The following is a 6,794-nucleotide window of genomic DNA, read 5'->3' on the forward strand; positions in this document are numbered from 1 at the left end:
GACTTTTAAAAAAAATTTTTTTTAATGCTGATTTTTTTTTTTCAGTATATGAAATTTATTGTCAAATCGGTTTCCATACAACACCCAGTGCTCATCCCAAAAGGTGCCCTCCTCAATGCCCATCACCCACCCTCCCCTCCCTCCCACCCCCCATCAACCCTCAGTTTGTTCTCAGTTTTTAACAGTCTCTTATGCTTTGGCTCTCTCCCACTCTAACCTCTTTTTTTTTTTTTTCCTTCCCCTCCCCCATGGGTTTCTGTTAAGCTTCTCAGGATCCACATTAGAGTGAAAACATATGGTATCTGTCTTTCTCTGTATGGCTTATTTCACTTAGCATCACACTCTCCAGTTCCATCCACGTTGCTACAAAGGGCCATATTTCATTCTTTCTCATTGCCATGTAATACTCCATTGTGTATATAAACCACAATTTCTTTATCCATTCATCAGTTGATGGACATTTAGGCTCTTTCCATAATTTGGCTATTGTTGAGAGTGCTGCTATAAACATTGGGGTACAAGCGCCCCTATGCATCAGTACTCCTGTATCCCTTGGGTAAATTCCTAGCAGTGCTACTGCTGGGTCATAGGGTAGGTCTATTTTTAATTTTCTGAGGAACCTCCACACTGTTTTCCAGAGTGGCTGCACCAGTTTGCATTCCCACCAACAGTGCAAGAGGGTTCCCGTTTCTCCACATCCTCTCCAGCATCTATAGTCTCCTGATTTGTTCATTTTGGCCCCTCTGACTGGCGTGAGATGATATCTGAGTGTGGTTTTGATTTGTATTTCCCTGATAAGGAGCGACGTTGAGCATCTTTTCATGTGCCTGTTGGCCATCCGGATGTCTTCTTTAGGGAAGTGTCTATTCATGTTTTCTGCCCATTTCTTCACTGGGCTATTTGTTTTTCGGGCAAGGGAATTAAAAGCAAAAATGAATTACTGGGACCTTATGAAGATTAAAAGCTTCTGCACAGCAAAGGAAACAACCAACAAAACTAAAAGGCAACCAACGGAATGGGAAAAGATATTTGCAAATGACATATCGGACAAAGGGCTAGTATCCAAAATCTATAAAGAGCTCACCAAACTCCACACCCGAAAAACAAATGCTTGTTTATTTTTGAGAGGCAGAGAGATACAGAGTGCGAGTGGGGAAGGGGCAGAGAGAGAGGGAGACACAGAATCCAAAGCAGGATCCAGGCTCTGAGCTGTCAGCACAGAGCCCAATGCAGGGCTCGAACTCACGAACTACGAGGTCATAACCTGAGCCGAAGTTGGATGCTTAACCGACTGAGGCACCCAGGCACCCGTGGACTTCTTTTTCTCCTTCTTCTATTTTTAATGTTTATTTATTTTTGAGAAACACAAGAGGGGAGGGGCACAGAGAGGGAGACAGAAGATCTGAAGCAGGCTCTGCGCTGACAGCAGAAAGCCTGATGGGGGGCTTGAACTCACCAACCACAAGACCATGACCTGAGCCCAAGTCTGATGCTCAACCGATTGAGTCACGCAGATGCCCCCAGACTTCCGCTTTTACAGATGTCCTCTAACTGCGACAAGCATCCACGTGCCACGTATCAGTCAAATTTCCAAGCTCAGGCCCCGGAGAGAATGATGAAACCAATAACCAAGACAAGGACAAGGTTAGATTGAGCAGCTGGTTAAAAATCAAAATTCTACCAAATAAATGTGAAGACCCAATGATTCGTGAGCCGGGCAGCATCCCATCCAGCAAAGAGAGGGGAGCCCCACTGAGCCAAACAAAGGATCTTGAAGGCAGAGAGAGGGCATACAGACAACTAATAAAGGCATTTATTAGCAAGGAGTTCACTGTTTAGACAACATTGCCCTCCGAAGGGGAGCGGAAGGGTCTATGAGTAAATTTCCTAGGGTCGACCAGAAAACTCCACGTTGACCAACGAAAGGTTGCGTCCTTGGGAGGCTGAAACTGCAGTTAGGTTAGCTATTCAGTCTTGGTTTGCCGAGTTAGCCTAAGCGATACCATTTGGGGCCCGTGGTTTTCTTTTTAACATGCTGCTACATGCCAGGTGCATACATCTTCTTAGAGGTCTGCAATACAAATGTTAGCATGCCCACCATCCAAGGAGAGAACACGGAGGCCCCAAGAGGTTCAGCCATCTGCGAAATGTCACCCAGAAAGAAGGTGGTGAATCCAGGTCTGTCTGACATCAATGGCTACTCTTTTCCTACCACAGTCATTCTTGTGTTCAATTTATTTTCTTTTTATTGGGGGGGGAGGGGCAGAGAGCGAGAGCGAGAGCGAGAGCGAGAGAGAGAATCCCAAGCAGGCTCCGTGCTTGATTTCATGACCCTGAGATCATGACCTGAGCCTAATTCAAGAGTTGGGCAGTTAACCGACTGAGCCACCCAGGCGCCCCTGAAGTTCAATTTCTGATCATGAGTCTTAGCCCAGCTCTCCAAAGGACAGCAACTATTTCACAGTATTAAGGGGCAGGAGGACATCTGCTGTCTAGACAAACCATAGTGCACACATTTTTATTAAACTCGTGAAGTCTGGGGAAGGGTCCCTGAACCCAAAATATGTATAAAATACGTTTTACTGTATTATTTCAAAATGGCCCCGAACAGTGGGTAAATTAAGGCATGAAGAGGTGAATCATGGGACCATAGAACCGGAAGGGGCCTCCCAAGACTACCACCCTTAGATCCTGCCAACTATGCCCTAGAGCACCTTCTTTTAACCTTCTTAAGTCCTCTGGTGCCTGGACTGGTAGGGCGACAGGACCACAGCCTGTGTGGTCTCTGTCCTGGCTCTCCCCTTTAATGCAACCCCCCCCCCTTCTACTCATCCCCCACGTTGCATCAGGAGGTGACCAGATGTTTGAGTAGCTCTCAGACTCCTGCCTATGGAGCATCCCAGGTCTCGGAGGGCAGTCTGCTAATCAGCTCACTCTTGCCGACGGGCACGAGTTTCTTTCACTGACATTAAAGGGCAGGGTCCCGTAAGATTGGGCTGCCAGAATGGTACTGACATGCTCCTCTTTGGAGAACTCTCAAATCACACATGGGACTTCAGGGCTCTGAGCTACCAAGAGCCACTGCCAAACCCTGGGCTTGAGCCATGTGTGGGTCCATGTATCTGCTCTCATCCACCTGTGTCCCATGTATCCTTCTCAGGGTGACTGCGGGCATCCTTCTTCTTGTGAACCCCCTGCCTCTGGCCCTCAGAATGCACCCCCTACATGCTCCACAGGCTCTGGACCAGTCAGGCTTGCTAACTGATCCATTTGACCGATGCACCTCAAATCAGTGCAGTGGCGTTGTGCCCTCCAGGGTGGTCTCCAGCCATGCCAGACGAGGGAGGGACATTCCTTGGGACAATGAGACCCCCCTTTGCCCTCATACCATGGCTCTTCACCCATCTTCCCTGCGGGTGTTGGGTGCAGAAGGCAGGTCAACGCTGGAAGAGATGATGCTCTAGGAACGCACCCTTCCTGCCTGGCCCATGGAGCTCAGGAGGGGACACGATTAGAAGACGTGTTATTCTGTTTATGCCATAAAAATCCCAAACAGTTGGGGTACCTGGGAGGCTCAGTTGGTTCAGCGTCTGATTCCCAATACCAGGCCAGGTCATGATCTCGTGAGTCGTGAGTTCAAGCCCTGCAGAGGGCTCCACGCTGACGGTGGGGAGCCTGCCTGGATTCTCTCTCTCCCTGCCCCTCCTGAATGCTCTCTCTCTCTCTCTCTCTCTTAAAATAAATAAACTAAAAAAGAAATTGCAAGCAGTGAAGTTCACATGACCAGAAAAAGGATTCTAATTCAGACTGCCCCCTTGCATTTGTGATCATCAACCAAGTACAGGGCAACCTTGGTGAGTCGTTGGGAGCCAGCATCCCCAGATGGTGCCACTGAGGACACAGCTTCCAGAGTGACGACGTGGTGTCGGGGAACTACAGAGGCGGGAAGGTCTGTGCTGCCTCAACACAAACAGGCTTGAGGCGCTACCGATGTGCTGCGGCGGGTAGGAAGTTATCCAGTAATGTCACACTTGACAATAAAGAACACGAAGAACCTTTGCATTCACTGATTAGACAATAGAGCCATAAGTGCCTCTTCTGTAACCACCGTGCTAAGTCTGCATTAAAAAAAAGTCACTACCTCTCACGGTGGCCCATGAATTCTGGGATGTAATTCTATCACATAATTTTAAAATTAATTTGCTTGTATAGATAAGTCCCCCTCAAAAGTGACTTGTCTGTGGCCCCACATGGCTCGGTGGTGGCCTGGCCTCAAGGGAACATCCAAAGCGTCCCGCCTCTGAGTGCTCACAGGCTCCCTAGACCCGGGCCACCTCCCCCCCCCCCCCCATCGGCTAGCTTCTGCAAACCACGCCCTTGAGTCCCTTGGAGCGATTCCCCCCTTCTCGCAATTTCTTCAGTTCTGAGAGACCCTGCCACACAATTACAGGCTTTAGTGTATTTGAAAGCAGTGTCTCAGAGGTTCCAACACACGTCAAAGTTCATTTCAGACTTGTTGCAAGGTGGAGAGAGGTCTCTCAGCAGAAATTTTGCTCTTGGTAATGACAGGTTATTGGGGAAAAAATAAGGAAGCAATCATTGTTAAGTTGGACACAGTAAAGGATGTCTGCGTCAACTTTTTTCAAGATTGGTTAAAGGCCATTAATCAGCTCCTAAGGGTGACCATCGGCTGGGTGAATTTTCGATGCCGGGCTTTTAAGCTCATTAAAATAAATCAGAAAATTGCTAGAGCATTTTATCCAGACCGTAAATTATTCCCAGAAGAAGTAGCCACTCAAACAGGCTATCAACTTTTGACCTGGTTTAGATTTAGAACAATTTCTTTTTAATAGTATGATTTCTCTCTTCCTTTCTTTTCTTTTCTTTCTTTCTTCCTTTCTCTTTCTTTTCTTTCTTCTTTCTCTTTCTTTCTTTATTTCTTTCTTTCTTCCTTTTATTCTTTCTTTTTTTCCTTTCTCTTTCTTTTCTTTCTTTTTTCCTCTTTCTTTTGTTTCTTTTTCTTTTTCTTTCTTTTACTTTCTTTCTTTTTTCCTTTCCCTTTTCTTTCTTTCTCTCTTTCTTTCTTTCTTTTTTTCTTTCCTTCTTTCTTTCTTTCCTTCTTTTTCCCTCTCTTTTTCTTTCTTCTTTCTTTCTTTTAATAACAGGTACAATTTCTCGTGTGTTCACTCCATCAGTGGAAGTTAGGTACAGTTTATCTGTGGCTCCAGGAAAGCTGTTGAACAAAGAGGAAATACTGGCCATGAAATTGAGTAAGCCATCCCTCAGAACTGGGTCCATGAAGGGAGCCATGGATAGCAGGCAGCGTTGGGCCGCAGCGATGCACTCAGGCTGGTGACATCTGGGGGTCAAGGCCACTCTGTGGTGAAGACTGTGGTGAGGACTGAGCTGAGGATCAGTCTGAGTTAAAACTCCCCCTCTCCCCGCTCCTGACCAACCAGCTAGCCAAGGAACAAACACAAACAAACTCCTACTCTAAAGCAAAACAAAGCCAAACCGGGAAAGTAGGAGATGCTTTCTTTATGTCCGTGATGCAATCGAACTCTGAACCAGGTAGAACGAAGTAAGGAAAGAATGTGGGGTAAACACAGGAACTGGGTTTCTGTTTTTGCTTCTCGGACAAAACTAATGATTTCACGGGGGCCTTGCCTCTGCCTGCATCAGAGCTCTTGTCCCACGGATGTGCCTGGTCTGGGACACATGACTACACAGCACGTCATTTACTGGAACCAGGGAGGGAGCAGGGAGGCGGGCCCTGTCCCGTGTCCAAGTTTTTCTTTTTATGACAAGGACACGTTCCACAACTTGTGAGTCCTCCTCGCTGCTCCTCCATTCCAGGAGACCAGCTCTCTGGGCTCTCAGTTTGTAAAATGGGCTCATTAGGGAGAAGTCCATCTCCTTCCAATAAAGAGTACTCAAACGCGAAGACGGGTTTCTCAGCTCACATGGGCTTTCGACTCCTGGTAAATAAAACAAAATAGTCCCCCTCCCCCACCTCACCAGGAGGCATCTGCTCTCCTTGTTAGGTCTCCCAGACATCACAGGATGCCCTGGACCCTGCCCCGCACACCTCCGTACGCAGCCTTTGCATGGTGGGTGCGGCTGCTGATTTAGACGCAGCAAAGATCGGGCTGGAGGAGGTGTGGATTCGAGATAACAAAAGTCTGGGAAATCTTGGGACTGGAGCGTATTTCAGAGATGACAGCCCAACAGACGGCTTTTCCTGGTCACCGATGACTGTTGTATGCATAAGAAGTGGGTTATTTATTCCTACCCGGTTCAATATTAAGTGACACAGCAAATGAATCCAGTTCCGGGTTGTTGTAAAAAGTAGCAATGAAATTTATGCCAAATGCTGTTGGATGTGGACCTCTCCTCTCCCCTTCCACCTTTGTCCTTTGTCCACATCTGCGTGGAAATTGGGAAAAGTAATGAGCCACTTTCGTAGCCTCCTCGATAACCACTAATTACATCAATGGTCAAGTAAGATGGTTCTGGCTGGTAAGACACGAACAAAAATATGAGGGCTTGCTTCTGGGAGTCTTTTTGCTTTCCTTGTGTAAGCAGAGTCGGTGGCTCAGACTTTACCCCTTCTTCCTCCCTCAAATGTTGGGTAACATCTGCGGACAGGCCGGCCATCTTGCAGCTGCGACACAACAAACATAGAGACCAAAGGCCAACAAACTAAGAATGTTAGAGAAAACCTGAGCTTTTGATTGGCCCAGAGCTGCCCAGCCAGCGCCAACAATTGTCTGTCTCTGGACCTCTGCTTGTTT

The sequence above is a fragment of the Panthera onca genome, chromosome D2, assembly GCF_046562875.1.
Source record: "Panthera onca isolate mPanOnc1 chromosome D2, mPanOnc1 haplotype 2, whole genome shotgun sequence".
NCBI lineage: Eukaryota > Metazoa > Chordata > Mammalia > Carnivora > Felidae > Panthera > Panthera onca.